Raw genomic sequence first — 11522 nt, 5'->3', positions numbered from 1 at the left:
TTGGAGCCATCTCAATGGCCCTCTTTTTCTTCCTTTTTTTTGAGACAGGGTCTCCACACGTAGGTCTGGCTGACTGGAAATGCACTTCATAGACTAGGCTGGGCTTGAACTTGCTAAGATCTTCCTGACCCTGTTCTCCTTAGTGCTGAGGTTATAGACAGGAACCTGCAGATCTGGTTTATGTGATGCCAGGGATTCAACAAAGGGATTCATGCATGCAAAGTATGCAGTTTACCCAGTAATTTACATCCACTGTATCCTTAATTTGAATATATTAATCCCTAATGAGTTAAGATTGAATATTTTGCCTGGCCAGTGTGGTGGTGCATGCCTTCAGTCCCAGCACTCGGGAGGCAGAGGCAGGTGGATCTCTGTGAGATCTGTGAGCTCGAGGCCAGCCTGGTCTACATAGTGAGTTCCAGGGCTACAGCGAGACCTTGTCTTGAAAAGATTAAAAAAAAAAAAAAATTGAACATCTTGGTTTTATTTTTTGGCATTTTAAGACTGGGTCTCATGTAGCCCAGGATAGCTTGCACTGTGTTCTAGTTAGCTTTCTATTGCTGTGATAAAACACTGACAAAAGAGGCTGGAGAGATGGCTCAGTGGTTAAAAGCACTGGCTGCTTTTGCAGAGGACCTGGGTTCAATTCCCAGCACCCACATGGCAGTTAACAACCTTCTGTAACTCCAGTTCCAAGGGATTTGATGCCCTCTTCTGGCCTCTGCAGGCATTGCATGACATGGGTGTACTTGATACATGCAAAGTACTCATTCATACTAAATACATCGAAAATTTTTTTTGAAATAAAATAACACTGACCAAAACCAATTTGGGGAGGACAGTGTTTATTTGGCTGACATGTCCTGATCATAGTCCATCATTGAGGGAAGCCAAGGCGGGAACTCAAGCACAGCAGGAACTTGGAGACGGGAACTGAAATAGAGACCACAGAGGAACGCTACTTATTGATTTAATTTATTTATTGGGGGGGATATTGCTCCTTTGACTTATGCTCAGTCTACTTTTTTATATAACCCAGGACCACCTGCCCAGGGGTAGCTCTCCCTCAACAATCAAGAAAATGCCTAACAGACATGCCCACAGGCCCATGTGTTAGAGGAAACCGTGCAATTGAGGTTCCCTCTTGCCAGGTGCATCAAGTTGACAACCAAAGCTATCTAGCACATCCTTCTGCCTCTACCTCTCAAGTGCACCTGCATGTTTGTGTGTGTAGACCAGACGTCAACTTTAGGTGCCATTCCTCAGGAGTTGTCCAATTTGTGCTTTGGAATAGGGGCTCCTCCTGTGACCTGGGGCTCACTGATTAGGCTAGGCTGGCTTGCCAGCTAGCTCCATCATCCCATCAATCATGCTTGATTGCTTGATTTTTTTTTTTTACTTGGGTTCTAGGGATTGAAGTCAGGTTATAATGCTTGTACTGCAAGCACTTTACCAACTGTTACCTGAGCCCATAGTTTTTTCTTTTCTCTTTCTTTTTTTTGGGGGGGGTCTTTTTGAAGCAGGGTCTCCCTGTAGCCCCAGCTGTCCTGGAACTCACTGTGTAGACCAGGCTGGCCTTGAACTCACAGAGATCCTCCTGCCTCTGCCTCCCAAGTGCTGGGACTACAGGCATGCACCACCATGCCCGGCTTTCTTTTTTTGAGACAGGGTTTCCATGTAGCCTCCATTGACTTAGGACTCACAGTTTAGACCAGGCTGGCCTTGATCTCACAGAGATCTACCTGCCTCTGCCTCCCGAGTGCTGGGATTAAAAGCTGGCACCACCATGCCCAGCTAGCTCCTCTTTTTATTAACTCAGACATCACCACATCATCATTATCCCTCCCATGAAATAAATTTCCCCTAGTAATCCTAACTATTCTTACAACCCTTGTAGCACTTGGAGTAGTAACCTTTCCTCCTACCAGGATTCTTACCCAAATGAAACATTGTTCAAGAACTGATTAAAAATATTTTATTTCATCTTTCATAGCTACTGTAGCTTTTTTTAACCTATTCTTTTACATGCGACCCTTCCACATTTCTAACCTGATTCTCATTAAGCAACATGAAAGCAAAAAGGCAATTCGAAATAAAAAAACACCACCACAAACCTTATTAGCTCCCCTAAATGTTATTTCAACTTTCTCCCCTTGTATCCTTAGTAACGTTATTATTTTTAATATTTAAGAAATTATAACTACATATAGTGTATGTATACACATGCAATGTAAAGGTCATGGGACAACTTCAGGTTTCCTTCCACCATAATATTAGGCATGGTGACACATGAATGTAATCTTAGCACTTGGGAGGTAAAAATGGGAATATCAGAAGTTCAAGGTCATCCTCCTCTACAGTGGGCTAGTTTGGGACATATAGACCTAGTCTCAAAAACAAAACCCAGCAGGACACGGTGGTGCACACCAGTTGTCCAAGCACTAGGCAGGCAGACAGAACTCTGTCATTTCAAGGCCAGCCCTGTCTACATACCAAGTTCCAGGCTATCTGGGGTGACAGACACTGTCTCAAGCAACAAGCAAGCAAACAAACACAAAAACTCTAAAACAAAATCTAGGAACTACACAGTACAATTAGGAGCTAGGATAATGTACAATTTAGGGATAATTATTCTGTTCTACATGGTTGTTTTATTTTGGTTTTGTTTTTTTGAGACAGGGTCTCATTATATAGCCCTGGCTGACCTGGAATGTGCTATGTAGACCACGCTGACACGTTGAACTCACAGAGATCTGCCTGCCTCTGCCTCCTGATTGCTGGGATTAAAAGCAGGTACCACCACACCCAGTTGCTCTACACAGTTGTTTGTACCTCCAGCACATGAAAAAACCCTTGAGGTTTCTGCTTGGGACCCCACCTTTTTGCATGTGGTAAGGAAAAGTATAATCAACTTTTGTGGGTATAAAAATTATTTGCTCTTGCTGGGCGTGGTGGCTCATGCCTTAATCCCAGCCCTTGGGAGGCAGAGGCAGGAGGATCTCTGAGAGTTTGAGGCCAGTCTGGTCTACATAGTGAGTTCCAAAAAAAAAAAAAAAAAAATTATTTGCTCTAGAAAGTCAGATGATGTTAAAAGAGAAATCTAGCCCCATGAATAATTTTAAATTGATGAGGCCCCTCAGAACTAAGTTTTATTTCTCTATCTGCATTTAATTGTCTCATAAGGTTTAGAACGTGTGGAATAAATAGCAAACTGGAATGTGAACATTCCATTTACACTCAGGGTAGGAATCTTTGAATCCTAAGGTGGGGGGGGGGGCGCACAACACGCGCCTTAAATTTTTTTTGTTATTTTTTTTTTTCCTAGGAAAAGTGAGTTTGGGCTGGGCATTCAGTCTCTTAAAAGAGTCCTTAAGCACTTCCTGGTGCCGCAGGGATTTTGCCAGTTTGTGCACACACACCGTTGATTTTCATGTTGGTTGAAGGCACTCCCATAACTGTAAAAGCTTGCAATACACATTCCACATAGCAGCAAAAAAGACCTGGATGCAGTCGCTATTGTGCTAGTGCAAAAAAGGAGGGTGTGCCCTGTGTCCACTGCTGGCCAAGCACAACTCAACTCATTCATTCATCAAATATTTATTCTGTGCACTTTCAGCGCCAGGCAGCAGTGCTCGCCCTCCAGAGGTCCTATGTGTGCGGTGCGCAGAGCCCAGAACTTCAGATTCCCAGGCCTGGTTCTTCCTCCAGGAGAGCTCGGAGACAAAGAGATGAGCCCCCACAGCATCTAGGGCTGGGGCTCCGCCCGCGGCCCCCAGGCTTTCGGTGCCGCTGCTCCTCCACTCCCCGGCCGGAGGGGGCGCTGCTGCGCCGGCGCCCCGCCCGCCCCTGCCAGCGCTCCGCTCCGTTGGAGCGGTCAGGCAGTGGTACGTTCCCCCGGCCTCTCCCCCTCCTCCTCCGCACTCCCCGACGGTGGTAGGTGCCGGAAGTGCCGCCATTTTGGGGTGTTCTGCTCTGGCGGCAGCGGCGGCGGCGGCGGCGGCGGCGGCGGCGGGACGCGGAGGCTCCCCCGGGACTCGGCCTCAGCAGCGAGGCGGCGGCTGCGGAGGCGCAGGCAGCAGCTGAGGCAGCGGCAGGCTCAGGTGCAGCCGCTGGTGAGCGTGGCGGCCGCGGGATAACGGGCCGCGGGACAGAGGGAGGGAGAAGGAGGCTTGAGGGAGGCGCCGCGGGGCGGGTCCAGTGCGGGCGGCTGCGGGTCACAGGGCCCTCCGGGCGCGGTCGCTCCGGGTTCCCCGCATCCTGGGGGCAGGGCGGAGGGCTCGGGTCCTGGGAACCCGGGGTCCAGAGGCGCTGGCCCAGCGCGTGCCCCTGCTCCCAGGGAGACCCGCCCTCCTCGTGGCCTTGCCCCCTCTCCCCGCGCCCTTTGCCTTACCCCTCAGAAAGGCCTGCTTCCCTGCACGGCCGCCCTCGTCTTCGTCTTCCCAGCCGCTGTGCGGGGTCCCGGTTGTCGGCCGGGGATGCCTCTTCCCTGACCCTGTCGCCCCACGTGTTCTTGGTGCCCACCCCTGGGGGTGCCCCAGGTCCCCGCCTCTAGAAGTCAGCGCTTCTCCCGAGTCCGGAGAGCCCCACCCCCACCCCCGTGCCCCAGTTCTCCGGGGTCCACTAGCGCCTTGCCTCGCCCTCCCCCCACATCAGGTGTTCACCCAGTCATGGCCTAGTAGCTCGGCTAGATTCTTGCACCCGGGAGCGCGGAGAGTACATTAAAGAGCTTTCTTCCCTGGGTACCTGGCTTTGGATTTCCAGTCGGTGTTGGTTGTGGTCATTCCGGCAGGATGTTGTTTTAATTCTCTAAGACAATTGCATAGGCTGTTAAGGAGCTTCTCATTGGTTTAGAGACTGGTTCCCAGAGTTGAGGGTGAAGGTGGTTGAGATTTTGGTCCGAAGCAAAATGGAATCGCTTTCTGATCCGCAGAGTTAATGCTGTACGTTTATTCCTCTCGAGAATAAAAAGGCTGTTGAACAGTTTTAAAGATTGTGAAGTACTTTATAACCTCTGCAGTGTTAGAGGTTACAAACACCCATTACACACTTACAGAAACTTCACCTTTAAAAGGTCTTTTTTTCTGTCTTTGGATCTCAGTGAATTGGAGAGGCTTTAATTGGAATTTTTCCCACCCTTTCTACAGCTTCAGTTTCTCCTTAAATCCTTAGTGAGAATGAAGATGTCTTAGAATGGAGTCACTTACAGTTCTCTCTTAACATTAATAAATCTATTTGGAAAATCATGGAGTTCTGCACACAAACTGCTGCTACAGTGATTTTTCTCTCCGTGCTAGTTTTTGTAGTTTAGCTTTATTTACAGAGTATGCAGTTTCTGATCATGACATAGGGAAGAACCAAGCAGTGCTGTTGGTAAGACAAAGCTGGAGTGGTCAGCTGTTGCTTTAACCCTCAGGCTTATGGTTCCCCTAAGTGGTTTCTTCCTCTTGACTGTCCACCACCTGCTTCCCTCAAGAATGGCCCTTGGCCCCAGAGCATAGGTCTGTACTTCTCTCCAAACCCTCTGAGTTTTCTTTTAAGATCCATTAGCAGGAAGCCTGTTAGATGTAGATGAAATAGCATTTCCAGTGCCTTCGTTTTTCTGGTGTCCCCAAGAAATAAAGTGACTTACTTGCCTGAGGTTACATAGCAAGTGCTCTTAAGAAACAGTCTCCTAGCAGAGGGTTTTTTATTTTTTATTTTTTTAAGCCAAACAGAATAGTATCATGAGCAGTAATGCAAATTGCCCTTTAAGATGTGGTGGAATGGAAAGAGCTCTGGGCTTGAAGGTAGAAAGCCTGCATTATTAAAGTCTTTGCTGACAGTTACTAGTGGGCCAGATCACTCTATGGTAGGCTCCTCAGATTATTTTCGTTTTCCACATCCCCTAAGAAGTGATGTCTCTCTCACATGGTGTTAGTTCCCCTTCCATGTGGAAATGCCATTAGTGTGCATGTGGTCCATCCAGGTCCCAGTGGAATTTGGAGCCAGAATTTTTTTTCCCACTTTTTGAGACAGGGTCTCCTTGTAGCTCCAACTCTCCTGGAACTCACTATGTAGACTAGACTGGCCTCAATCTCACAGAGACCCACCTGCCACTGCTGGGACTAAAGGTGTGTACCACCATACCTAACCCAGAATGATTTTTTTTTTTTTTTTTTTTTAGATTTCTACCTAGTTTATTACAACAAAAGTTTCAGGTTCATTATAAAAAGCATATAGGTAAGTCCAAAAACAAACAAACAAAAAAACAAGCTGGGTATGGTGTGTGCCTTTAATCCCAGCCCTCGGGAGGCAGAGGCTGGTGGATCTCTGGGACAAAGCTTCCCTGGTTCACGGTGTGACTTCCAAGTGGGCTGTGACTAGAGAGACCCTGTTTAAAAACAACCCAGGTGTAGTGGCACAAGTCTTAAGTCCCAGCAGAAGCAGGCGGATCTCTGACTTCCAGGACAGCCTGGTCACCATAGTGAGTTCAGGCCAGCTGGAGCTGCAGGGAGACCCTGTCTCAAAAAGACCAAAAAAAAAAAAAAAGGTATAGGTAAGTCAAAAAGGAAGAAACTGCCACAATTCTACCACTTGGATTATTGTTACAAATTGTCTTTTTGTCTTTGTTTTTCTGAGACAGTCTTACTGTTTAGTCTTGACTGGCCTAAAATTCGCCATGTGAACTAGGCTGGTTCTGGATTTGCAGTGATCCTCCTGTCTCTGCCTCCCAAGTGCTGGGATTATGGCATGCACCACATCTGGCTAAAATTTGTCTTTATCTTGTCTAGCATTTCCAGTCTGTCTGTCTGTCTGTCTGTTGTCTGCCTCTCTCCTTCTCTCCCTCCCCCCTCCCTCTCCCTCCCCTTCCCCCTCCCTCCCTCCCTTCCTGCTCTCCCCCTTTCCCTCTCTCCCCATGCCCTTGTATTTGCTTTGTTGTTTGTGGTGTTGGGAATGAACTTCAGAGCCTCCCACTTCTGCTAGCATGCTCCGGGTTCCAGCTCCACACCGTTTTCTTTTTCCTGGATGACAAGGTTCTCATTGTCTATAGTGGCCTTGAATTTACTGCAGTTCTCCTGCCTCAGCTGCCCACATTCTGGGATTACTGGTATAGTCACTATACCTGTTTTTACATGCTATGGAAGCATTTATTATTTTCCAAAACAGGCTTATCCTAATCAGTGCTGCTCCCCCACCCCCTCTTATGTAGCTCAAGCTGGTCTTGAATTCCTGATCTTCCTAACTCCATCTTCCAAGTGCTGGGATTTCAGGAGTGTGCCACCATGTCTGATTCTCTTTTTTTTTTTTGGCCTTTTTGAGACAGGGTCTTCCTGTAGCCCCAGCTGGCCTGGAACTTGCTATGTAGACCAGGCTGGCCTTGAACTCATAGAGATCTGTCTGCCTCTGCTTCTCAAGTGCAGGGATTAAAGGCCTGCACCACCATGCCCAGCTGACTGTGATGTTTTTAAGCTTTAATAGTAGGTGGTAGGTTTGGTTTTACCAATTGCATTTTAAATGTGCTCCTATGAGATAGCCAATGGATCCTTCAGCACAGGAACAGAGAAATTCTTCTTTTAAACATGCTGGGCCGGGAGAGTAGTAGAGACCTAAGGCTTATTGTATATAGATTCATATATATATTTTTTGAAATATTTTATTTGTTTTTATGTGTATGTATTGCCTGCATATAGGTAAGTGCACCCATGTCATGCAATGCCCGTGGGAGACAGGCTGTCAGATCCCCTGGAACTGGAGTTATGGACAGTTGTTAGCTGCCATGTGGGTGCTGGGATTCAAATCCAGGTCTTCTGTAAGAACAGTCAGTGTTCTTAACCGCTGAGCCATCCCATGTGAGTGCTGGGATTTGAACCCGGGGCTTCTGCAAGAACAACCAGTGTTCTTAACCGCTGAGCCATCTCTCCAGCCCTATTTTTTTTTTTTTTAAAATGACGATTTGGGCTCTGTTGCCAAGTGAACACTGGTACTAAATTGGGTGCACCTGCATGATCTGCCTTGTAGCAGAAGTCACGCTACAGTGCCTGGGAACCTGTGGCTTTGCTCGATGCCAGTCAAATAACTCTGAGGGGAGCTGATGAGATCTTTTCTCCTTCTTCTTAGTCTGGGTCAAGTATTTGGTCAAAGCAGGCAGCACATACAGAGGGCATGGGCCAAGGGTAAAGGATGGGCTGACACTCCTGGTAGATGGGTGGCATCAGGAGGCTGGCAATCACCTGAGTATTCAGTGGCTAACTAGGCATTCTGAGGCCAATAAGGGACAATTAGTTATCAAATTGTTTTCCCTTTGGTCCTTTGAGACAGGGTCTTCCTGTAGCCCCAGCTGGACTGCTATGTACTATGTAGATCAGGCTGGCCTTGAACTTACAGAGATCCGCCTGCCTCTGCCTCCCGAGTGCTGGGATTAAAGGTGTGCACCACCACACCCAGCTTGTTGTTCGCTTTTTTAAAAAAAATTTTTATTTTTTATTATTTTTATTTTACGTGTATGAGTGTATTGTCTGCATGTATTTGAGTGCACCCATGTCATGCAATGCCGCAGAGGTCAGAAGAGGGCTTCAGATTCCCCTGGAACTGGAGTTAAGGATGGTTCATAGCCACCATGTGGGTGCTGGGAATCGAACCCAGGTCCTCTGCAAGAGCAGTCAAGGCTCTTAACCACTGAGCCATCTCTCCGGCCCCTGTTGTTCGTTTTTTAAAGACACTGTTATATAGCCCTAGCCCAGGCTGACCTTGAGTTCAGGGTCATCATGCTTCAACCTCCCAGTGGTTTTGATTTCCATTTTTCTGATGACTACTAATGTTGAGCATCTTTTCATATATGCTTGCTGGCCATCTGTATGCACCTGTATACAGATACAGTCCTTTTCCTGTTTTTTGTTTGTTTTTTTCTTTCTGTTGTTTTTGAGACAAACTCTTATATATCGCTGGTTGGCCTTCAACTTGTTATGGAGCTGGGGATGCTGGGGATGATCTTGAAATTTTGATCCACTTGATTCTACCTCTCAAGTACTTGGATTATAGGTATATACCACCATACCCAGTATATATAGTACTAGGGATTGAACTCAGGGTTCTAGGCATGCTAGACAAACACTGCCAGCTACCCAGCCCCTTAGCCCCTTTTGTTTTTGTTGGTGTTGAGACAGGTTTTGCTCTGTAGCTGGAGCTGGCCCAATAATCCTTCTGCCTTAGTCTGCTGAGGGGCTGGGATTACAGGCTTTTGCCTCTGTACCTAATCACTGTTCATACCCTTTAAAAATTTTTTTTGGACTTTTTAAAAATTCATGTGTATGAGTGCCTGCATGTATTGTAAGTGTACCATGTGTATGTAATGCTTGCAGAATTCAGAAGAGGATGTTGAATCCCCTGGAACCGGAGTTAAGGACAATTATTAGCTCTTATTAGCTCTTCTGGGGGTGCTGGGAACTGAACCTGGCTCCTCTAAAAGCAGCCAGTGCTCTTAATCACTGAGCCATCTCTCAAGCGCATCTTATTATGTATCCCTGGCAGGCCTGGAACTCACTATGAAGATGGGAGACTGGGTTCAAACTCCCAGAAATCTGCTTCTGAAGTGTTGGGATTAAAGGCATGCACCACCGTGCCTGGCTATACCTACTTTTAAAAATTATTATTTGGGCTGGGAATTGTACTCATTAGTATAGTCATTGCCTGAATTCAAACTCTAGCACTGGGGTGCAAAAGAAGTATTACTTGAGTTGCCCAAGTTCCTAATTCCCTATTTATTATATGATTTGCAGATATTTTCTCCCAGGCTGTAGACTACTTTTCACTTTGTTAGCCTTCTTTCTTTTATTCTTTTTTTTTTGAAAACATAAGAATCTCACTATTGTAGGCTACCAAGTATGGTCTCAAACATGCAACAATTGTCCTGCCTCTGCCCCCTGAGTTCTAGTATTGTTGGTAAATGCCACCATGCCTGCCTGATTGGGACTTGATACACAAAGGGTTTTAAGTTTGGTGTCACCTGATTTGTCTGTTTTTACCTCTGGTGCCTGTGCATCTGCTGTCATACCCATTATATCATTGCCAAATCCAATGACAAAGTTTTCCTTCTGTATTCCCTTCCTTGACCTTTTTAGTTTTAGGGCTTAGATTTAGGTCATTTTAACCATTTTGCCTTGTTTCATTTTGTATTTGAGACAGGGTTCTTATAGTCCCAGCTGACTTGGAACTCACTATACAGACGAGGTTGGCCTCTTATCTCACAGAGATCCACCTGCCTCTGCCTCCTGAGTGCTGGGACTAAAGGCATGTGCCATATGCCTGACCATCTGTCCTCACTTTAACCATTTTAAGTTTATAGTTAATGACATTGATTATATTCAGTTGTTGTGAAATCATCATCTTCTAGCCAAAAATATTTTCATCACCCCACACAGAAACTCTGTAATCATTAAACAGTATCTCCCCTCCCTCCTACGCCTGGTAGCCCTGAGTCTTATGTTTTGTTCAGTTTGCTTTTCTAGATCTTGTTCTGTTTTGTTTCTTGTGATGGGGTCTTATATATTCCAGGCTGGCCTCAAACACTATATGTAGCTGAGGATGACTTTTATTCCTTATCCTCCTGCCTCCATCTCCCAAGTGTTGGGGTTACATGTGTGCTTCTCTGTGCTCATCTCTATCTCTCTGTATCTGTTTTTCTCTGAGATTGGGTCTTTCTAGTTCAGGCTGGCCTGGAACTCATTATGTAACCTAGGCTGACCTTGAACTTGTGCAAACCTACCTTAGCTTCCCATGTGCTGGAATTACAGGCCTGAGTCACCATACCTGACTTTCTTTCTTTTTTTTTTTTTAGTTATTTTATGTGTATGAGTGTTGTGCTTGCATGTATATGGGTGCACCATGTCTGTGGAAGCCAGAAAGAGGGCATCAGATCCCCCTATAAATGGAGTTATGAATGATTGTTATATATGCCTTATGGGTGCTGGGAACTGAACCCAGGTCCTCTGCAAGAGCAGCCAGTGTTCTTAATTACTGAACCATCTCTCTAGCCCTAGAGCTGAATTTCTTAATGGGTTCCAAAGTCGATTGCTACTGAGTTGCATGAACGTTTTTGCTTGACGTGCCTTGCCACACCTAAATGGCCAAAAGACAGTAAAATAGAAACAAAAGTTTCTTTAAAAATCTGAAATTGAGCCGGGTGTGGTGGTACACGCCTTTAATCCCAGAGGGAGGCAGAGGCAGGCGGATCTCTGTGAAATTGTGGCCAGCCTGGTCTACATAGTTCCAGGCCAACTAAGGCTACAGGAAAACCTTGTCTCAAAATGACCAAAAACAAAACAAAAAAACCCAAAACTGAAATTAAGCCTCCTGTAATTGAGAGTTGATTCTTTGGTTGTGAATCCTTAAAATGGAAATGCAACTGTTTGAAAGAAACTGATGGAATACAACTTGGGAGGAAAGTTGTGACAGCCTGGCATAGTAGGGTTTTTTTGGTTTGGTTTGTTTTTTTTTTTTTTTTTTTTGTTTTTTTTAGAAGGGGTTCCCCTTTTGCCCCCGCTTTC

The 11522-nt window shown here is 46.1% G+C and overlaps 1 protein-coding gene across 1 annotated transcript in view; it reads left to right on the top strand.

Annotated features, from left to right (window-relative positions):
- The first annotated feature begins 3828 nt into the window (after positions 1-3828).
- Positions 3829-11522, top strand: part of Celf1 (CUGBP Elav-like family member 1) — a 96301-nt gene continuing 88607 nt past the window's right edge. Inside the window, exon 1 of the mRNA XM_029568573.1 lies at positions 3829-4112. The gene's annotated coding sequence lies outside the window, so the exon portion shown is untranslated. The remainder of the gene's footprint in view (positions 4113-11522) is intronic.

The sequence above is a fragment of the Nannospalax galili genome, unplaced genomic scaffold, assembly GCF_000622305.1.
Source record: "Nannospalax galili isolate Female #2095 unplaced genomic scaffold, S.galili_v1.0 scaffold1200, whole genome shotgun sequence".
NCBI classification, from domain to species: domain Eukaryota; kingdom Metazoa; phylum Chordata; class Mammalia; order Rodentia; family Spalacidae; genus Nannospalax; species Nannospalax galili.
Note: the sequence above shows the minus strand (reverse complement) of the source record. Positions and strands in the feature narration are given on the sequence as shown.